Source organism: Drosophila melanogaster, chromosome 3L (assembly GCF_000001215.4).
Source record: "Drosophila melanogaster chromosome 3L".
Classification (NCBI taxonomy): Eukaryota; Metazoa; Arthropoda; class Insecta; order Diptera; family Drosophilidae; genus Drosophila; species Drosophila melanogaster.
In genome coordinates this window covers 10986793-11009188 of record NT_037436.4, presented here as the reverse complement: position 1 = coordinate 11009188, position 22396 = coordinate 10986793, and the positions used below count along the sequence as shown (strand labels likewise).

Below are 22396 nucleotides of genomic sequence, written 5' to 3'. Positions count from 1 at the left end.
GTTTCTTGCTGGGCAGTGTCGGTTCAGGTTCATCGACGCTCCGCACGCGCTGCCGCAAATTCTTCAGTGCTGAATAACCAAGACGCGTCTTTTTCGGACCCAAAAAAAAAGAAAAATATATAGAAAATATATCCGAACGTAACGTAATCTTCGCAGTGCGCTTACAGACTCCCCCTCCAACCCGCCACACAAAAAACTCTCTTTCTCTCTCTCTCCGCGAAGAGAGTTTCAGTGGTTGGTTTGGATAGGTCTTGGTGGTTCGGTGTTGCCGTCGCTGCTGCCGAAGCTCTGCCGACGCCGACGACGACGCCACGTCGGGAAAACCAACCTCTTGCAGTGAAAATCTTTTCGTACGTTTTCGTTATTTGTTATTCGCACGTTGACGCGACGAGACCGCGAAACACGACAGCACGAAACTGCAGCCCAAAACTGCAACTGCAACTGCAACTGCAACAATAACGATCGCGCGTGCAACAACAGCAATTCGAAATCTAATAGTGGCAAGCTGCAAAGTATCTAAACGCCTAGAAATCCGTAAACTAAACTCGCCAAATCATTTAAAATCAAGTGAAAAGTGTGTGTCTTAACAGCCCATTAAGTAATATAAATCAATTAAAGCCGCAAAACACACAATAAGCCAAACACGCAAACGCAGCATAAGCACAAATAATACATAAAAATAAAAGAAGTGTGATATTTTGATATTAGCAATTAGAGTTTACACAACGCAGCCTAAAAAATATTTGTTAAATGTGTTTTGCCACCCCGAAGGCAAAAGCTACAAATTGGATAATGCTTGGATAATTCCCCTCCTACAAAAAAAAAAAAAAAAATTAAAGGTGAGTTCGCGAGATCGCTCAATTTGCCGACGGCTTAGTCATTTGGACAGCCGAAAGAAAAAAAACTATAAAGTGCCATCTCAGCTGTGCTGTTTGGTTGGTCGAAATGTGTCAAAAGCTGAGCTCCAGTTACGAATAGGATCGGTTTACCATAACACTCAGCGTAATATCAGATCGGCGGCTATATGCTATATACATATGTACATATGTATGTGTGTGCTGCAATCGATTGCACCCATGAATGATGGACTGATGATGAGTCCATATCAGCACGGGCCCCCTCCAGTGGCATCATCCACATCATCATCATCATCATCATCATCATCATCCCAATCTCATCTCACTCCCATGCCATATTGACTCTATCTATATTGACGTCAATCGCAGCAGCAACTTGACATCGCCGATCTGCAGATCGTGTGCCTGGCAAATTGACGCACACAAAAGCGAGTGAGATAGAGAGCCTGGTAGAAAGATAGTACTAGGACCCTTAGCCCCAGTTTCCTCACATCCAGTTGCAGCTCCAGATTCCCACTTCCAGTTTTAGCCAGTCTCGGGGAATTTTAATTGCCCATCTTGGCCAAAAGCAGAGCTGGGCTGCACTCCCTCTCTCTATCTCTCTCTCTCTCTCTCTCTATGTGAACTATGCCAATTGTCTACACCTGAGCCGAAGAACTGCCCGTCTGGCTGACAAATTTGTATGCACGCGCTTCAAAAGTGCAATATTAATTAATTCCAGCAACTCGAGACACGGGCAGCAACAACATCAACTGATCTGTATGCAACAGAAGTTGCAAGTTGCTAGTTGCTAGTTGCTTGTTGCAAGTTGCTGGTTGCTAGCGGTTGCTACTTAGTCGAGGCAATTAAATCGTATGTCATTCATTGGTAATTTATACCATTTACAGGCATCTGCTCGATGTGGTTGGTTCCTTAAACAACAGTTCTGCGATAATAGCTCCGCGATGTTTTACACTTGCCCATTAGCATAGATTACTGCATCAAGTGCTGGACCAAAATCCGTTTGCTTTGCTTTTGACCTGTCTGGCAAACGCCAAACGCCAATAGCCACAACGCTTGATCGATCGCTCTAAACCGATTTCGATTCCGATCCGATCCGATCCGATCGGCGATAAATGCAACTTGCCATGAAAAGTGCTGCCTTAAATGGGCATTAGGCTATTGCACATTTCTCAATATGTCGAGTGATTTTTTCTCTGCTCCTCCAACGCGGCTGACTTATACGCACCGCACCTTATATGACGAACGGCGACGTCTGCCGCTGTCCCACTGCATTTGGCATATAAAACAGACGGAGCCACTCGGTGGCTTCCATCGGTGGTGCAGTTGGGGGGCAATGGTGGCGATGGTGTCTCAGGTGGTTCGCTGGTTGGAGTCTCACCCGCACGACGCCATTTCTCAGACCCCGATGTCAATGGCAATTTGCATTTTCCACACAAAAGCACCTAGGTGCTCCTGGTGGCGGCTCCCTTCCCTAGAAACAGGGCGGAATAAAAAAAAAAAAAGAAAATAACGCCATATATACTGTGTTTGGTCGAGTTAAGGTCCCTGGTTCAGTGGTTAATTTATTTCTGACACAGCCTTAAATTAACAATTTTAATACAAACAACAAAAGAGCGCGCATTGAAATTGAGACGTTGAGCGAAATACAAAAAAAAAACACAAAAAAACTCAGAAAAAATACAAAATAAAATAAAAAACAGTGAAAATGCACACAATAAAGGGAAAAAAAACAAAAAGCTTAAAAGGAAAAAACATAAAATAAATTTACAGCAAAACAAAAGCGTGTTACAGAACAAAGGAGACGATTTTGGGGAGCAGTGAAAGAGGAATGTGTAAAGTGAAATAAAATTCTGGCGCGTTAATTAACTTTAAACGATTGAAAACGAATTGATTTGGAGAAGCCATTTGATTTGGATTAGTCGTGCCCGATTCAGAAAAAATGCCACAAAAGGTTGTGGAGGTGGACCCCCAGCTCAAAGGGGTCACAGCTTTTGGCCAAGCTGCTGGGCTGAAAATTAAAATTCAATCATCACGTGTGCGTTAAAAGAGACACACCATCGGCCATCTAACAATCAGACAGATCATTGGAGTTGTTAATTGAAATGCGTTAAACAATAAAACAAAGACTGTCATGTCTGTCACAGTTGCCAAGTGACTTAACACCTTTGGGATCTGCGGTTAATGCCGATCCCCGACAACGGTGTGGATACTTCGACATCTGATAGGGCCACATCGGAATCGGAACCCTGGACATGCGTCGTTATCATGCATTTGATAAACGTTTTGTTTTTCATTAGAGCCTCGCCGCGGAGGAGGAGATATCAAAGATGCGCTCCTATCCGATCACAACCCTTTAATTAGCAGGGAGTTCAGCTCTGGTTTCTTGGAACCTAAGATCTAAATATTACTAGATCTATTTCATGTGGAACTAATGTGCTTGGTCAACTATTAGGAAGTGACCATTCATAACTTGAAGCTTGAATATAAGTTATTGGAAATTTCTTAAAGACTTTACAATTCAAAGTAAATTTCGATTTAAAGTAAAATTTAGATTGCGAAACACACAGCAAATGTGTGAAACATGAAGTCATCTTCCTGGATATATTGATTACTTAATCATGTTTTGAAAATTCCGATTGCGATAAACAGAAAGAGGAAATGCTTTCAATCAAAATTCCTACAACCACAATGGGATGTCATTTTTTGACATTAAATTTTAAAAAATAGTTTATCTCTTCGGACCTTGAGTTATCCCAGACTAACCGCCACATTCTCGTTGGTTTTGATAGTCTGCGGGTTTCTTTAGATAGTCGAGTTCCCACCGCGGGCATTTTAGTTTTATAATTTTTTTTTGGCATATCAGACAAACGCACGCAGTCCTCAATGAAGTGAATTATTTTTTTTATTTCGGTGGGGCCACCGCCGCAGCACGTACTTGAAAACAACTTTTAATCTCGAGTAGTTTCAATTAACGTCATTAGACTACATAGATCGCTGATTACGGATTGAATGAGCATTAAAAGTATATATGAATAAGTGCGGAGTGTTTGGTATGAGCTATGACTATTGAAAATATAAACGAAAACAAAGTTAAAATCGTGAGCAAAGATTGCGCGATTGCGGCCACCCACCGCACATGGTCGTCCGTTATCGGGGGGAAAAGCTATATATATATATATATATATATATATTTATATACCATATACGCACATATAGCCCCCCGATCCGGTGGGGCTATCTGTCCTTCGATTTACGTCACAGCTCGCGTCGCAATTCATGAATTTCTCGCCTCGAAAAAAAAAGCGAACCCAATTCTATTTACCGGACGCCCACTTTTGAGTGGGTGGCTGGTGGGTTGGCTACGGTGGATGATAAGGCGCGTTTGATAAGCACTTGGAGTGGTCAGTGGGTGGGTGGGATCGAGTTAGGAAATTTACGGGTCGTTGCATAAAGCCACCTGATTATTTCTGAGTCAGTCCAAAAGACACTCGCAACGTGCGGATCTTTCGATTGTTGTCGCAGTTTTTTGATTAGGCCAACTCATAAAGTGAAAAACCTGTTGTTGCTCGACAGCCAGTTTTCCAGCTGAAAATTTGCAATTCGCTTTTGCCTGGGCCAGTTCAATATTTTCGCTGAGTTTATAAGCGCAAATGTCTGTCACATAAAACTTAATTGTAATGTTTGTTTACGAGCTCCACATGCCAGATTTTCAGACAAGACCCAAAAACCACACACCCCCAAGCTAATGGCGTCCATAAATCCAGCGTGTATCTCAAATATGAATTGCACTTTAATTTCGGATCTCGAATCGTGGCGAGTGCCTAATTTATGTAATACCCCCCTGCTGTTTGTCATTTCACTTGGTCGGATGAAAGTTCCTCCAAATTGTTTTAAGTAAGCGACAGCGTTAAGACAAAAAAAAAAGCGGAATAATAATAATAAAGAAATATCTTCATGCCAACAAATCCATTACACTCAAGTGTGCGACAACAGCAACAGCAAATAAATAAAAATATACGAGTATGCATGTACATATGTATGTGTTTACGGACGTACAGACATTGCGATGAGTGTGTGTGTGCGTGTCGAGTTAAAAAAATTAACCGAAATTTTATTAGTATTTGCGCAAGCGCAAGCCAAAGTCAACCTCAAATATTTGACGACCAGCGTTGACCAAAAGAGCCCGACTTTTTGGGGGCGGGGGCGGTGATGGTGGTGGTGGTGGTGAGGCATCTGCATTCCCGCAGACTCTCTTCTGGCGGGAAGAATTGGACCTGGTCCAGGGAGCCCTGCGCACAAGCCAAGCAAAAGGCAATTAGAGTTGACACTTTGGGATTTTCGGTCATTTCTTCTTTTTCCCTCTGACGATACCTGGCAGTCGTGTGGTGCTAAGTATATATATTGTTTTATTCCGATAATTTAAATATAAATACATAAATTCATTACTTTATTAGCAAACTGTCTGAAACTTTGCTTGAATGATGAAATAACCAGTTTATGGTATATCAATTGTTAATACACCCCCACATACATTTCTTAAGAATAACATTCGGCATTTACTCTTATAAGTAATATTATTTACTGGCTTCTCGTAATTCACAGCAATAGATAAGATGTTTCGGTCTTTTCGAATAAATGTAGATTTATGGCTATGTTTCTAATAGTGGCTAGCTTGACTCGATTAGGTTCCATATTATAGTAGATAACTTTTTGCAAAAACAAACGTTTTTGATTTATAGACGCTGTTTAAATATGATATATCTCCCTATTTTCCGCCATAATATATTATAAATTTCACACTACAGGGTGTCCGAGAGTTCTCACAACATATTCTTGCTTCTACCATTTGGATTTTAGCGACTTCTCGGGATCCCTGGGATCCAAGGGTCCAAATGATGATGTCCGCTGGTCCAGCTCATCTCCGCTCAAGTCAACTCTGGTCAGTTTTTGGCCAAGGCTTAGTTGTGATGATGGCGTTGACGTGCCCAGGGGACAGTTTAATTTTCACTAGACATTGCCCACTTAAAAACCATTTTCACTTGAGACGTGACCGCTTGGCCAGATCTTCTTCCTCTTCTTCTTGTGACCGTCTAATGTTCGAAGTTGGTCTTGGGTTTTTTTTTTTTTTTTGGTATTCGCTCTTGGGCCCCGGAGTTTTTAAGCCTTGGTCCGGGGGATCTGTTATTTATGGATCAATATTGACGCAGCAGCTGGAGGCGGGCGGCGGGGAGTGAAATATCTGTAAAATAGCCAGGCAACATTGTAAACAAAGTGTAAGCCGCTTTGTTGTTGCCTCTGGCAACAACGACACCTTCCAAAACTCCCCATCTCTAACTCTAAAAAAAAAAATCTGTAGAAAAACTGTCACTAAGGCATTTTTCAAATCGGATTTTTCTTACGATCGAAAACAATGCAAACCGATCGATGACAATCACAATGGGGCTGGCAGTTGGATGAAATGCAGGGGGGTGTGTCTGCCGCATAACACACATTTAATCATAAATTTGTCGCGCGATTATTTTTACAGTTTTCGTCTTTCTACAAATATTAAGTATCTGGCGAGTGGGTCCAATAAGTTTAGGTCTCAATGCCTGACTTATGGTTTTAGGCTTCAATCCGTTGATGTTGGATGAATATGTAAATGACTTGTTATTATTATGTTTATGCATATTTCCAGCGGCTTTCGTCTAACAAATGTGTTTCTTGTTTGTTTATTTGTTTTCTATTTATTTCGCTGTTTTTTTTATTTTGGTTGTGTCTTATTTTTTGCTGGCACGTGTGTGCTTAACTGGGACTAGAATACATTTCCACCGTTGAATTTTTAAGTGACTACACTTGACCACAGGAAAAAAGGGAAGCCTGTTGAGTTCTTTGAGCTGGTTTCCGCTTGCAATTTATTCGACAACAACGTGAAGAAAAAGAACGCAGAGACCCAGGAACGCAAAGGGCTGAGGTCTCGAAATTCCAAGGCGTTTTACCTTCCCTGTCCGTATTTCTTTTATTTTTTTTTTTCGCTGAATTCACTTGGAGAATTTGTGGCAGCGGCAACAAGAGAAATGCATTGCCACAGAAACCACAAGGAATTGTTTCTCACGCTCGCTTAAAAAGAACGGGAAAGGATCTCGCAGGGAAACGACACCCACGACAGGCGACAGGAGGACTGAGGTCCAGAGATCCACGTATCCAGAGATGGAGATGGAGAATCGCACGGAGACAACCATTCCACTTGACTGAAAGAAATTCCTGAAAGCCGCTTTCCGACCAATAAAGTCTTATTATATACTCATCAATTCAGCAGCAGATAAAAGTCAAAAACTTTGAGATACGCTCACGCTGGATGTCGTCGATGCCGACTAAGGCACAAGTCAGATAAATTATAATTAAAGCAGACGAAGAAAAGGAGAAGACACGCCAGAAGACACATGGATGGGGGAAGGGGGAGGGGTTTGGGTTTGCTGGGGCTCTGATGTCAGAGCGTATTTAAAATACGAGTAGAACCGCTTGCATTCAAAACGCCGACGACGCCGACGCCGCCACACGACCCGAAACCCAAACCCAAAGCCAAAGCCAAGCCAAAACCAAAAAACCGAATCTCTGGGCCAAGTCGAAAAGCCAGGCTAAAAACCGACGGTTAAACAAAACAAATAAACAGCCAAAGAGGCGCAGACGTCGCATAGAATCGGGCTTCAGTCAGCGGCAAGAAAACACCTGTCAAACTGGTCCAAAAGAACAAACTGCGAGGGGCGAAACAGAAAACAACTGAAACAGAAACTCGGGAAAAGACTGGGGATAATGACTTGGCAAAGGATGGATCCCAATTCCATATAGCCCATATGATGACAATGATGATGATCGTGATTTTCAGGCACGGTGCCCCCAAAACGGATATGCAGCATGAAAAGAGGCCCGAAACTGATTAGCCGATTATTGATTTAATTGAAGAAACAGCAGAACCTAAAACGGAAGTTATTACGCAAGCTGATTTTATTAGATTAGATGATGCTGCGGATTTTCCCTTTCTTCCAGTCGACTAATTGCACCCGAAGGTCTTTTCCCAGGCACGAGAAAACTAAGCAGGAAGTGTCGGAAAAATGGGAGGAGTGCTGGAAAAACTAGTGTCAGTCGGATGGGGGGGAGTGGGGCCCTAAACTATTTCCCACAAAATCCTTTCAATTAGCAAGCACGCAAAGCCAAAAAACCGAGTGCAAGGACAAAGTTTAACAGCTTAACTCAAAGGAGAGCGATACAGATACTGGCGCAATCAAATTACCAAACTAATCGCATGCAAAAAAGGCGAAACAAGTTAAATGTGTCTATGTGGGGATTACTTTTGGGGGTAGTGTTCTCCGCTGGCAAGAAAGTGAAATGCGAAATGGCATGGAAAATGGTAAAACCAGGGGAACTTGGCGCAGTTTAAGGCGTTATGCAAAACAACTGCAGTGCGTGCGTGTGGCAAAAAAGTTTCACAAAAGTGGGGGAGCTAACTGGCTGAGCCATATACACGCACATACATACACACACATGCAGTTGGAAAAGGATACAGAAGGAACTTTGGTCGACAGGCGACAGGAAGTGCGCAAAATGCCACAACTTACGACCGCATTGTGCTGCCAATGTGCTAAGGAGTTCTGGCCTCTTAAGCTATCTCTTTCACGTTAGATTTCCTTGCGTTGTTCGCTTGTTTCGCTGCATTTGTTATTTTGCCGTTTGGGCCAACAACTATTAAAGTTGTTGCATGTTTGGAGCTTGTAAACAAGCTTGTCGCTTCGGGCTATAAAGTAACAAAATATTATTAAATTAAAACTGAAAGCAGTGGTAGCGTGAGGCTGAAGGCGTGACTCCACCCACCAAAAACACCATAGCCTAAGCTCAGCTCTCTGTGCTTCAGCATATGTATACGTGCTCATATGTACGGCAGCATAATTATGGATTGGCCAGGGTATGGCGATGACCACGTCGACTGGTCATTAACTGCCTGATGAGCCAAGAAAAAAGGGGCTGGGGAGTGGCACAGTAGCCAATGCCAAAGTGGCAGCCACTCTTCTCTAGGAGATACTTGCAGCAAGCTGCCCCTGGGCCGCATAAATAATTATTAGCAATTGTCTGCAGGTGCAACAGCAACTTGCAACTTGCGGCTGGAAGTGGCAGCAGCAGTAGCAACCTGCTTGGGCCACTCGAATTGCACACTGCAATTTGAGCATTTTTCACATTTCCTTGCTGCGCCCGCCAAATACAAAAGACTCAAGCAACGAACTCGACAGGACCAACAGCACTCTTTTTCGTTCTCTCTCTCTCTCTCTCTTCTTCTATTCTTCTCTGCCACTGCCTTAATGCCCCAAATAAGGTCAAGGGATTGGAGGTGGTGGTGCTGTCTGGCCACCCACAGACACCATCTTCATTGCACCAGGTAGCCAAACAAAAAAAAAAACATCCGAAAACCCTTTCGAATGCTGTAAAGGCACTCGAAAAAGTTCAGACGGGGCAGTAAGGGGGTTTTGAGGTAGGTAGAAATTATTAACTGACATTTTAATGATGATAATGATGAGGCCCCGTTGACGTTGCCCCTGCAACTGCGTCGGTGGCTAGACATAAAGCCCCCCTATCCCCCCTCCACACATTCACCCCCCCCGCCACCCACAAAAGAAATAAACAGGTAAGGCCGAGTGAAAATCTTGGCCAGTTTTGTTGATGCTGCATCGGCGTGATTTTTATCAGCTCAACTCGACTGGCGCCAGCTTCATTTTCAGCCAGCCGCTGTCCCTTCGTTTTTGGGCAGCAGAAGCCACGGCTCCCCCAACCAGTAAAAAGTAAAGAGTAAAGAATAAATAAATAACAAAATTCGAATGGAAGAGTGCATAAAAGCTATGAATTTTAATTGATTTTTTTTCGCTCTAAACAAAGCGCGGGAATGCCGTAGAAGTTGTAATTCATTTCAGCTTTCGTTGCGCTTGTAAAGATTCCCTTTTTTTTTGCTTTTAACTTATTTTTACCGCTCGCCGTCTGCTGCTGCTTCAGATGAAGCATGAAAATAAGTTTCGAGCTGCAGAGAGAGGAAATTTGGGTCAATTTAGGTAACTTTCTGCAGCTAACCAAGAATCAGCTAATGAAAGAATCATTTTCTTCAGTCAGATAACCATGGCTTTATTTTGTTCAGTGTATCTGGTTTCCTCTCCCCTTTCTATCCGTTCTACCTTTGTGGCTAATTTTCGAGGCACCCACAATTCGCTGCAGCAGGACTCATTGTCAGTTTGGCGTGGCAGCGTCTGTTTGCAACATGCTTAATGTCATGCAACAACAGCAGCAGCGGCAGCAGCAGCAACAACAACGCACTGTCACTGTCATGCATCATCATCGTGGCGGAGTTACTCGGAGTCTGCTGTTTGAAAATTATTGCATGTCTCCGGGGCCAGCAAACTGCAACCTGCCAGAGGAGCAGTCTGCAAAGGAGACGACTCCCAGTGAGTGATGCGATTATCTGCAAGATTCGCTTATCTACGGTGATCCATCAGACGCAGTCTGCAGTCTACAGTCTACAGCTTGCAGTCTTTAGTCTGCAGTCTGAGATCCTGTCCAGCCTTTTGGCTTTCGTGCAGAAATGCAGATCCGCAGAGGAAATGCGTAGCCTGCGCGGGCGTCCGCCTTATAAATTAGAATGTGTGCTGCGTATGCTCAGGTATCTGAGTATCTTAGTATCTGAGGAATACCACTCCGCGTGTGTGTGTGTGTTTTTAATTTACTCTTTATGGCCAGGCTCCCACGGTTGAGCGGAGTGAGCAGAACTTGACCACCTGAGATGGCCAGCACCCGCTAGCCAGAAGTTGTTGCCAGTGCTTTTTGCGGTTGCTGCCAGGAAGCTGACTTTGGGCTTGGTTAAAGTAAACCACAGTGGGTTGCCACTTTTTTCAGTCTTACTTTTTTTTTTGTTGACTTTGATTGAAAGTTGACACAGCCAAGCGTTGAAAACCACATCCGTGGAAGGGGCCTACGCAGCAGCAACATCAGCAACAGCAGCAACATCAGCAGCAGCAGCAGCAACTCTTGCATCTCTATGCAAATGCAATTAGTTTTTGATTAAGTTGTAGGCTGCCAAAAAAAAAGTAGAGATTCGCCAGAGACACTGCACCCAAGGTACACTTAAGCGCAGAGCCAAGCGACAGACCGTTAAATTGTTGCAATTACCATTGCGATGTTGCTGCCGTGCCACCGATGCTGCCTGCTGCAATGCCGCCATATTGCTGGTAAAACAATATGCAAACTCGACTTTGGTGTGTGCCAGAGTGGGTGTGTGCCTTTTTTTCTAGTGTTTTGTGCTATGTGGCAGCTACTGTTGCTTGTGGCAATTGTTTAGCACGCGCTGCTAATTTTGCGCCGCTGCTGTATTGTTGCTGCAGCTACTGATGTTGCTGCCAGGCAGCAATTTCTACGTTGCATGCACGCCTCGTTGATTGTAGTAGGTGGTCACCCTCGCCACATCGCTGGCAATCATTTTAATAGCAGCTCTTTCGCTGGTCAGTCCGAGGTTCTATATAATTTATGCCCGCAACTAATTGCATTTGAAAGTTAAACTGCAAAAGTCAAACGGTTTCCAGATATGTGCATGCCATAACCCAAAAAGCTTCGAATATAAAAATTCCCACCGCAGCTCTGAAAAAAAAAACTGAAATAGATTTTCCCTGTTGCGTGGCTCATTTGAAATTCGAATTTCAATAACGCACACAAAACGATGTTTATCTGGGGCTTCAGTTCGCTTAGGTTTGGTTTTTTCTTATGTTTTTTCTTTTTGAGTAGGCGTTGTCGAATAGTTTCGAGTGCCCTGGTCCAGTTCACGCACAAAGATTCAGATTTAAGATTGAAGAGGCCAAGGTTCGTGAGATAAGAGTGGCTTCTGGCTGTTGTTGTGGGGGTGCGATAAGGCGGAGCCAGAGTTTATCAGCGATTCCAGTTGTGGCGCAGCTGTGGCACAGATATACTCACAACACTCGCAGTGTGCCAACAAGTTTTCGATTTTGGTTTTGGTTATGGTTTTGGGCCGCATATTTGTTAAGGTCGGCACAGCTGCTGGAAGTTTGAAACTGGTCGCATTGCTGCTGGTCATATGCCACATGCAACCGCAACACGTCGTGCTGCTGCATGCCTAATTGCAACAGGTGGCAATCGAATCGGCTGCACCCGCCTGCAACATGTCGCAGCTACGCCAGCAACATGCCAATTAGCGGCCAAAACAAAGCACCCGCACTTTGTAAGCCCCCCTCACTTCGATGCAAATCATGTTGACAATACTTGTTATAAATTGCTTAAATTGCTTGCAAAATTAGCAAATAATAGCCGCAATTGTCAGGTCCAAAAAAGGCAGTAGCCACAATTGCAGCCTGACATTTGTTTGTTTTTATCGCCGTTGTTTTGAGCTACTGTATTAATGAGCAGAACTAGAGAAAACGGTAGAAATTATAATTTACTGAAGGCAATCGTAAACGCTTCCCCCATCAATCAGCTGCCGCGGAGATTGCCTTCGATTGCCAATCAGACGGCGGCATCTAACTCCTTCTGTTTGATATCTCTTTCGCCCGGCCAATTTTTTCGGTGGCCGACACGCCCACTTAATTTTGACCGTGTTTGTGGGTGGTAACCGCTCTTTTTCGGGGGGGCTAATTTTGTAACTAATATTAAAACACTTCAATCAATCAATGTCTTTTGGATGCTGAGAAGGGGGAAACCCCTTCAATATACATAGGTAGCTCCACCAAAAGTTGGCTAAAATTTTCATTAAATCGCCAAGCAGTCTGAGAACCAAGCGATCGGTATTTGCCTAGACCATTAAATATTTATGAGCTTGCCGGTCCGAGAGTTTTGTCCAGCCTGCCAACTATTTCCAGCTTGATTAATGATCTGCGCGCTCGTCTGTGTTCTGCTTTAATTACCACAGCAATTAGCAGTTGAAAAATTCGCTCTGCCAGCAAGCTGCCACAATTTGTCATAGCACATGGCTGCAGCATCATCGCCGAAAAATCTGCAATCTCTAACCTGCTCTTCGCAATTTTTTTTTCTTTCCAGACTATGCCAGATCTGCAGCGATTGGACTCGGCCACCGTCTAAATCAAAGAGGTAAGTTTGCCACCAGCTGCTGCTGCTGCTGCAGTTTGCTCTTTTTTTTATTTCATTTTTTTTTTTTGGCGGCGAATGACAACCCTGGCCTGGCCGCTTTATTTTGCGATCGCAACTCCACCTGGCCAGGCAACCTTCACAAAAAGCTGAAACGCATTTTGAATTTAATGCGTGCGACGAGGACAGTCCAGGGGTGGTGGTGTGCCAGGGGGCTGAAGGGGGTGGCTGGGGGTAGATCCCCCTTCGGATCGATCATGTTCGTCTGTGGGGCTGTCCAACTTTGCCACAAGCCAGTGTCGTCTCTTGGTGAGCTCGCTTTCAGCCGAATTCAGTGGTGGAATCAGATGCTATCAGATTATTCGATACTTTCCGAATATAATTATTTTAAAATAAAATATTGAGAAATTCCGGCCAGCCTTGATAAGCCTCACAGTTATTGGAACTCGAAGAAGATTAAGAATGAATATTTTTAGGCATTTTAGGAATGTAAGAAACTTATCTTAAAGCTCAAAATGTTTAAAGCTGTTCTTAGAAAATTTGCGTTTATGTAAACATTTGCTTTTATGCTCACACACGATTTCTTATTAAAGCATTCAAAATTCAGCTGAAAAATGAGTTCTTTATCATTCAAAGAAAAACTTTCGAAATATCAGGAATGTAGGACAAATACAATAATAGATTTGAAGTTTAAAACGAACTCTAGACGTGCCAAAATTGTACCGAATTACGCAGGCGATACTCCAATATCGTGAAATCCCAACTATCGCATCCTTCTATCTCAACTATCGGCTCCTTCGTGTTTCGGTTTCGTGTATCGTTCTTCTGCAGTTGCACCACTGGTGGGGGCGTTGTCTCGCCGACCTTCCCCGCCAAAGGAATCGCCGCCTGCCATTGAAAGCAAGTGAAGCTGAGCACTCTAGAAGGATTGCCAAGTTTCGTCTCGTACGAGTCCGAATATAAAAAAACATGAAATGAGAAAATAAAACGATACAAGCCAGTGCAGCTGGACCTGGCCACTTTTGAAGATTAATTGCTCGCGACAGTCGCAAGTCGCAAGCTGGCGAGGCTGCCCCCTGAAGTTTGCTGCTGATTTCGATGCTGCCTCCAAAAGCTGGCAACCTGACCATAAAAATCGGCATTTGTTGGCAACACACAGCACAAAAAAAAAAAAAAAAAACACAAAAAAATTAACATGACGTCAACGACAAGCGCACAACAACAGCTCAATTGGCCAGCAGCAGACGAGTGCGACCTTTGCGATTTGGCCTGTCGCGTTGGCCAGTGGCGATTAAGGCCAGAAAAGCGTTCCACATGTCCGAATGTTCCAATCTCTGGCTAAGTAATCCATCGACTGGCGAGAGATTTCTTTTGACACGCCCCACGTTTTTCTTTGGGTGTCATCACATTCGCTTTTCGAATTTTTTATACACTCAGTTGAACTTTTTCGCTGGCTTTTCGCGATTTTTTCGGAGCGTTTTTGGTTTTTAGTTTGTTTTGTTTTTTGATTTTTTTTTTTGAATTTTTGCGTCTCGTCGGTGTCGGCGCTTTATTCATAAAATCCGTCAGCTGCATGAAATACAGCTTAATTAACAAAAAGCTGGGAGAAAAGCCGAAGCCGCACGCAGCGGTGGCGCAGTTCCATTCATTCAATCGTCCATTGAACAACGCCGGAGTCTTTTGGTTTTTCGTTTTTGGTCTTATTTGTGCGCCCGAAATTTGTCACCACAATATCACCATAATTGTGTTGAGAGATACGGATGCGGCGGATTGAGCTCGAGAAAACGGAACGGTACGCAAACGGTAAATACACACACGGGCCATAAACAAACGAGTCAAATTACAAGCGAATGAAATCAATTAACACCTGCCGCTGATGACTCCACACCATCGATCAATCGATCTCGCACACACACGAGCTGCATAAATTAGTGGTCCAGCAGCATAATTGTGTGTTTTTTCAAGCGATCCAGCGAAATTAACATATCAAACACAGCATAATTGCGCTTTAATCGCGCCAGGTTCCCCCCCTCCAAACTAAAACTGAAACCAAAAAAAAAAAGTGAGAAAATTAAAGCCTGAAACTCTGATCGCTCGCTGAAAATTAATGACTTTCAAGGGCTCCCCGTCGTGCAGACTGAATAGAAAAATAGTCAAGGAAGCTTAAGGTCATTTCTTCTGTTTGAAATCTTCTGTGACAACAAAGATTATTTTAAATGGAACTCAAAAGACTGCACTTTGTTAGGGAAATACTTCTTTAGAGTGGGGAAAAATATGCTAAAATGTTTTTTTGTTTAAATGAAAAGGAATTGATATGATGAAGTGATTGGATTTGAAAAGTCAAGAAAAATAATTCCCAATGAGCAACAAAGGCGATGCTTCATAGTTGTAAACAACTTGGTTCATATCGTAGCTAAAAAGTTAAAAAGATTCTAAATTCAAATCCATTACTTTTTCAGTTTCCTTATCGATCTCAATAATTTATTTCATTTGCTACGTTTTCCACAAGACTTGAGCGCGTTTTTGAACGCCTGACGTTCGTCGAAAGGCCTTACGACCCCGCAAGCTCCCCCAAATCCCCTCGGGAGACCCCCTTAGTCTCTCATTCGAAACCCCCTTTCTGGAATCTTGGACTCGTATAATGCAAAGTGACAGCAACGGCTTGTAGGCAATCAAAATGCGAGCCGAAACACGCGCAAGTTTGCAATTGTGTATGGTTGTTGTTGCTTGGTGTGTTGTTGTTGTTAATATTATACTCGTTGCTTTTATTGTTGTTGTTGTCGACTCCACCTGGCAACGCAAATTGAAAGAACTTGTTGCAGTCAACGGGGCAAAAATTGAATGCTTTTGCACTTGCCTTTGCGGTCACAAAACAGCACTAAGAGAACTGAGAAAAATGCAGCAAAACTCCGTGATATTGGTGGTGCACTTTTGGTGGTTACAACTATTGATTACATGCCAACGAACGGCTCACATTACCGGAGCAGCAGACCCCAGATGCGGGTGTTGCCGGTGTGCCACATGCAACATGCGGCGATATGTATGTTGCTGCTGCCGCTGCTGGGCTATATTGCAGCAGCAACATCGAACAGAGTCTGTAATTAATGCGGGAGCCTGCGCTGACATTTTGAGAAATTTATTGCTCCAAGTGGATTTATAGTCTGCGACATTTTATAGTTTTGGCCCCGTAGAGGCCTGCGGTTAACCGAGCGATACCTGCGAGGATCCACCAGATCCACCGGATCCACCAGATCGATGTGGGAACTGCGAACTGCGTACCCTTAATGCGCATCATGTGCGCGCGCGCATATATAATTTGGCTACCCGATAATGATCGGCCTTTGGCATAATAAATTTTACACAAAGCGAAAAAGAAACGGGAAATATGTGCCGCAAAACGTTAAGGAAACTTTCAACTTGTTGTGTTGCCGTTGCGTATCCCCACTTGCAATCTATATTAATTTTTATACGAAAACGAACCGAACTGAACCGAGTCACGCTGCTGCACTTTCATAAATGCCAAAAATTTCACCTGCTTTCACAAAGATGATTAAAAATAAATATGCAGGCGCTGCAATTCTCGACGACCGAAGGTTGATATACGATAATTTCGTTCTGATAATGTGACGGACGGAGGATGAGACAGGCTGGACCTGTGACCCAGTTGAGGGGTTTTCGAACAGTTTTTCGGCGTTTTCGGGGTTTGGGCGGGCTTCGTGTTGAGCCAAAAAGCGTTTAAGGCTAATTGCAAAGATCGCTTTTGACTGATAAACGAAGTGGAGAGGGTCCGAACGGATATGAGGAGAAGGTGGAGTGGGCGGACAAGGTAGGTAGGTTTGCCCCCTTGGCGTTGACCCAAAACCCTTTTGCTTCAAATCTTAAGTAAAAGAAACAAAACTCAACTGAAATGGGAGAGAAAAAACAAATACGCGGCATTCGAAGCTCGTGCTTAATGATGATTGCTGGCCCCCAGAGGTTAAAATTAAATAATTTCCGACTCCAAATGAAGGCGAAGCGCGCTTCTCTAGTCTAGGCTAAAATGGCGGGCGTTCCAGCCATTCATTTTGAGCCCGGTCATATATAATTAGCATGAAATGAGCCAGGGATCTTTAGTTTGGTCAAAGAAACCATTTTTCGCTTGTGGCGATTTTTTCGGTCTTTTTATTATTTTTTTTTTTTTAGCTCGCTAGTTCCTCTACGTTTCATTTCGTTTTCAGCTCTTTTCAGCTATTTATGTTAATGCAGCGATTAAGCAGCAAATCGTGCGCCTAATTATGATAAACATTTGCCAAAGCCAAGAATAGAAAACAGAAAGAGGAAGTGCCACATTAGAGGGTGTTTCTAGGCTGTACACATTTAAATAGTGTGGCCAACGTGCATTTTATTGCAATTACGCGGTCTGACCAGTTAATGTATTTTGGCCAAAAACAATCTGAAGTCGTCAAGATCTTTTAATGTCAGAGAATAGCGATATATTTGAAAAGCCAAGACTATAAAACCCCCGAGAGAAGTTAAGCAATACGAAGTGTGACCAGGCTGTTGCAGTTTCGTGTTGAAACCAGTTTGAATATATTTATTTTTATTTCCTGCGTCCCCTTCCCAATTTCTGTGGCCCTTTTAGGCGCCTCAGTTAGTCGGCAACGATAAGGCGGCAATGGTTTAATTTAGCTGCACCAGCGGCAGCAGCAGATGACGACAGGATCGTTGGGCCGGTCTACGTGCAACAGAAGTTGCTGCGCCGGCAGAAGCAACGGCAGCGGCAGCAACAGCAACAGCAAAACAAATGTGTCTGTATATCGCAGCTAAATTGACTTTGATCACGCGATCCCGAATCCCCCCCCCCATTTGGTCCGAGTTATATGGCCGATTCCAGGTTGCAGGCTCCAGGTTCTCGGGCGCGGCCTTTTGTGGCACAAACGGAAGTATGCTAAGCAACTTGTTGCTGCCGCAAAGGCAAAGCAGCAAAAGCAGCTGAAGGTGTATATTGCAAAAATAATTACATTTGATTGTAAAAGGCCAGCGTCTCTAGGCTGGGGACTCGAGATCGGACCTCGGCCTGCCAGAGAAAAATGTGCAACATGATTGCAGTTTACAGCCCCAGCAGCAGCAGCAGCAGCTAAAGCAGCAACAACAACAGCAGCAGCAGCAGCAAAACCAACAGATAAAATGCATTTACAATTGAATTTGAATGTAATTTTATTTAAGCTGCGGTCAGCCAGGGGCAGCATGTTGCTGGGGTGTTGCTGCTGCTGCTGCTGGTGCTGCTGCAGTGGCTCCTTGGCACGGCAGCAACAATTGGCCTGGTGGCAGGAAATCGCCATTATCTGGCATTATCCACTTGGCCAACTTGGTGGCGTAGGCTGCAACCTGCAACCTGCAAGCCTGAAAACTGAAAACTGCAACCTGCAAGCACGTCAATCCGCAGATCAGAGCCCCTCTTAATTAATGATCCGAGTCCATGGCTCTTTGCTCGGTAGCAGTGGCAACTAATTAGCATATCGTTAGCTCACATATTGACGTCAAATTTGGTCCGAGCCAATTCGCAGTCGTTTTCAAATTACAGTGATCATTTTAATTGCAGTGCGCCAAGCGCGGACTCAGATTCAGATTCACAATCGTACACAAAGATTGAGCCTCCAATTGAAAACAAACGAGCAACAGTAGCAGCCAAGCTAGTTATAATAAATGAGTTCGCATCATGGGCAATGCAAAAGGCGGGGGAGAGCCAGGCGATAATGGAATAGGGTGAAATATAATGAAAGATCTACGGATCAGGGTTCAGTATGGGGAGGGGAGATTACAGAAATACATCGAGAATGGAGATCAATGTAGATCTTTGATCTCTGTTGGTGATAATATAGCAATGCAAATGGTATTCACATTTAATTGATATATTTGCTATAAATAGGTCTGGTTTCTTAATAAAACAGATTAGCTATAACGAACTAATGAACAGGATATAATAGCCTATATAGGTAGATTTTCATGCTTTTCCCCATTCATTAGCTCCTTCACTTTTCCACTGAGTTTTTCCGAAATGATCGCAGCTTTTTTTAGCCAGTTGCGAGCTCGTGTTGCCGCGGGGGGCGGTCTTAGCAACATGTTGCTGTTGCTCATTGGCTACCAGCAACAGCGGCGATTGTTGTAGGCGTACAAAGAGTTTTCCCCAGCTTTTTTTTGCTATTTTTTTTTTCAATTTTTTTTTATTTCTCATTTCTCGTTTGATGAGCAGTTGAGTTCGTTGTCGTGGCTAAGCAAATGGCGTTTTATTTTATTAGCCATATTTCTGCGCCGTCATGCTTTGTTTGCCTTCGGCGCAGCGAGTTGTTGCTGTTGGCTGGTGTTGTCTTTGCACTTGTGATTGAAGTTGAGACTCCATTGAAGACCCCACTGTATCCACTGTGTTCCCCTCCCCTGCCCCTCCCGCCTTTCACCAGCCCAAAGAGTTGTCCATTATCAATGCATATCACGTTGAATGCTGATGTTTATGATGTCGTTTATTACGACCAAAGACAAGTGAAGTAAACTCCAGTGAAGTGTGGCTTAAATGGCGTCAGAGACATTTGCCAGATTAATGGCCACAGTTGCTCGCTGTTTTGTTTGGGGGCGGGGAAGCCCCCGACGGAGGCGTGGCAATAGCCACCAACAGCAACAACTGCAATCGCACACCAACAAATTGTTTACATTTTAATTTCTGCAATTTTATTTGCTTAGCTCTGCGAACTGTCGTCGGTTTCAAAAGGTGGGGGCTAAAAGGGGTTTCAAAAGGGGCTCCATGAGGAAAAGGAGGGGTTGGGGGGATCTAAAAAGGAGGCACATGGCACGCGGCTTATCGCGGCGTCTCTGTGTCCCAAAAGGTGGGGGGTATAAATGTGTTTGACGGCTGCTGCTACTGCAAAACTTCATCAAGTTTCGCTGTGTGTAATAAGCGTGACAAATGCCAGGCAAATACAGTGGTCACTCAGCAGGGAATACCTCTGGCATAATAAATAAGTCATAAACGATGTCGGACAGTAAAATTGTTAACCACGTATTGCGAAAGCAATATAAAATTGATCCTTAGAAGAACACAAATTGTAAAGCAATTACTAGTTTAAATATGATAGCCCGAATAATTTAGTAATTATATGCTTAAAATACGATCATGAACTTAATTGTTATCAGACAGTCGAACTGGAATGTTTCTTGTTCTTAAAAGGTATCATTTATCTTAAGTAATCAATTTGCAACCCTTTCTTAGACTTCATTTTCGAACCCCATTTCGTATACCTTTGTTAAGTGTTATAAAGTCACCCCTTTTTCGATTGCCCAAGTGCGTCGCTTAATTATAAAATTTTAATGGTCACCTATATGCTTGTTGGACTGCCTGAAAAACCGGCCATGAATCATATTTCCATGGCATTGCACATTTTCAGTTTTCCCGCCGTCAGTTTCGCAGTTGGCAATTTTGCAGAGCAAAATAATGACAAAGCCCCAAGTTGGCAAATCTGGGTTCTCGTTTTTTGCCATTGTTGACAACAAATGAGCGCCATTTAATGCGCTTCCTAGTTGTTTGCCGTCGTTGTTCGACGGTTGTTCATTGTTCGTTGTTGTTTGGCGTAATTAAGCAGCGCTTTTCCGTCTTCAATCGCGCAGCCACTTTTGCACTTGGCTTGCACTTTTCCAGCTTTCGGTTTTCAGCGCTCAGCTTTTCAGCTTTTCAGATCATTTACGAGCGCACTTGGCATTCGCCGTTCCACTTTGCCAATCATTTGCTTACAAGCCATGTTTCGCTGTCCGCACTTTTTGGTCTTTTGGCGCTGGCGACTTGTTAGCGCCATGTTTACACTCCAGAAAAAGCTTAATTAAATCTGAGATGGCCGCCAGCATTTTCATTCCCATTTCCATTGCCAGGCCCGTTGTATATATTTATTTTTTTTTTTCGGCCACTTACAAAGTCATTCCACCCGTGGCCAAAAATTAGCACTTCATTTAGCATAATTTCACACCATCTCTTTCATCGCCTGACAAATCCACTTTGTCTTTGCCATTCTATCATTATGTAATCTTTTGCGCTTGGCCAAAAAGAAGTCCCACAAATTAGGGAAGAATTTAAGTTGAGATTTACAGGGTAGTTTATAGCGAAGTTGGAACTGACTTTTTTAAGAATGAATGGCTTATAGTTTTAATTTGTATGCTAAAATTCAATTGTGATAAAGCAGCAAAAGCTTAGTTTTTTTATGAGATAAAAAACATTTCCAGTCATATTGGTTATCTGATCGCTTTTCATATCAATTCTGCATTCGAATACAACTCTATCGATTTAAAGTGCCAACTTCTTTGGCGAGTTAATTAACACTTGGCAAGGGTATGACCGCTTATGCGGATATATGTACACTTGTGTTTATCCAAACTCTGCCACCATAAATCAAAAATCTCGACACTCACCCGGCTGCACCTCCTCCATGAATCGGGTCCCCGATTTCGCGTGCTAACAAGGCCCCAAAGCGGCGAAACCTTGGAGAACCCAGAAGAGAGCTCGACTGGCGTGAAAATTTATGTTTTTTTTCAGTTTTTTGTTCACTTTATATCATGAATATATACATCTGAATATACATATATATAGCGAAAGAAGTGGGAAAAAAGTTGAGGAGGCGGTGAGGAAAAGCAGGAAAAGAGCCAATGCCGTTGGCCACATTTGCTGGTGTAAAGTTTTTCGCATAGTTGTCAGCATTGCGCTGTTTAATTACCCTAATTAAGAATATTAATTGCCCTTCGGGTGGATAATAGTAATAATTGTGCGAGGGGGAGGAAAACGGCTGGCGGTGACCCTATTCCCGGAAATAGAACATGAATTATGATATGCACAAAAGTTTCACAGCGTTTTCCATTTAAGTTGCGAAATCGAAAAAGTTCGCACAACTTTAAAGGGGCCGCCAATGGGAGGATACGGGGTCCTTGGCTCTGGACAAAGGACACGCACTCCATTAAACCAAAAGGGGCAGACATATATGTACATATGCGACAACAATAACAACAGCAATTGCAAGCCACTAACTGGCAGGAGGTGAAAGGTGAAAGGGGGAGCGTGTTTGCAGCGGCAGCCGAAGGATGAGCAGATGGACACAGGTGTCCTGTCGCTGGCCCATCAACACCTCTCCTCGGCTGGACAGCACCAACACACCAACACAGTCGATAACAGACGAGTCCGGCTCTTTTCATTTTCTCAACACGTAAAGCAAACACGTGACCGTTAAGGACACGGACTCCTGCTCTGCCCCTTGCTCTTAGCCAAAGCTGCTCGGCCCACTCTGCTCGGTTGTAGGCGCAAATTGCCAACAGAAGGACAACGACAGAGAGTGCACTGAAAAAAAACGTAGAGCAATATAAAATAAACTAAATTAAAACGCATTAATCACATTATTGCGAAATAGAAATTTGAATATTTAAATATTCTA

At 43.4% G+C, this 22396-nt stretch overlaps 1 protein-coding gene across 4 annotated transcripts in view; it reads left to right on the top strand.

Annotated features, from left to right (window-relative positions):
* The window catches only part of klu (klumpfuss), a 28018-nt gene continuing 5622 nt past the window's right edge, over positions 1–22396 (top strand). For 3 of the 4 annotated variants that reach the window (NM_001274762.1, NM_057714.4, NM_001274761.1), the window contains exons 1-2: positions 356–839; positions 12912–12962. The gene's annotated coding sequence lies outside the window, so the exon portion shown is untranslated. Of the gene's footprint in view, positions 840–12911; positions 12963–22396 lie in introns of all 4 variants that reach the window. The other variant, NM_001300095.1, reaches the window with a different exon arrangement.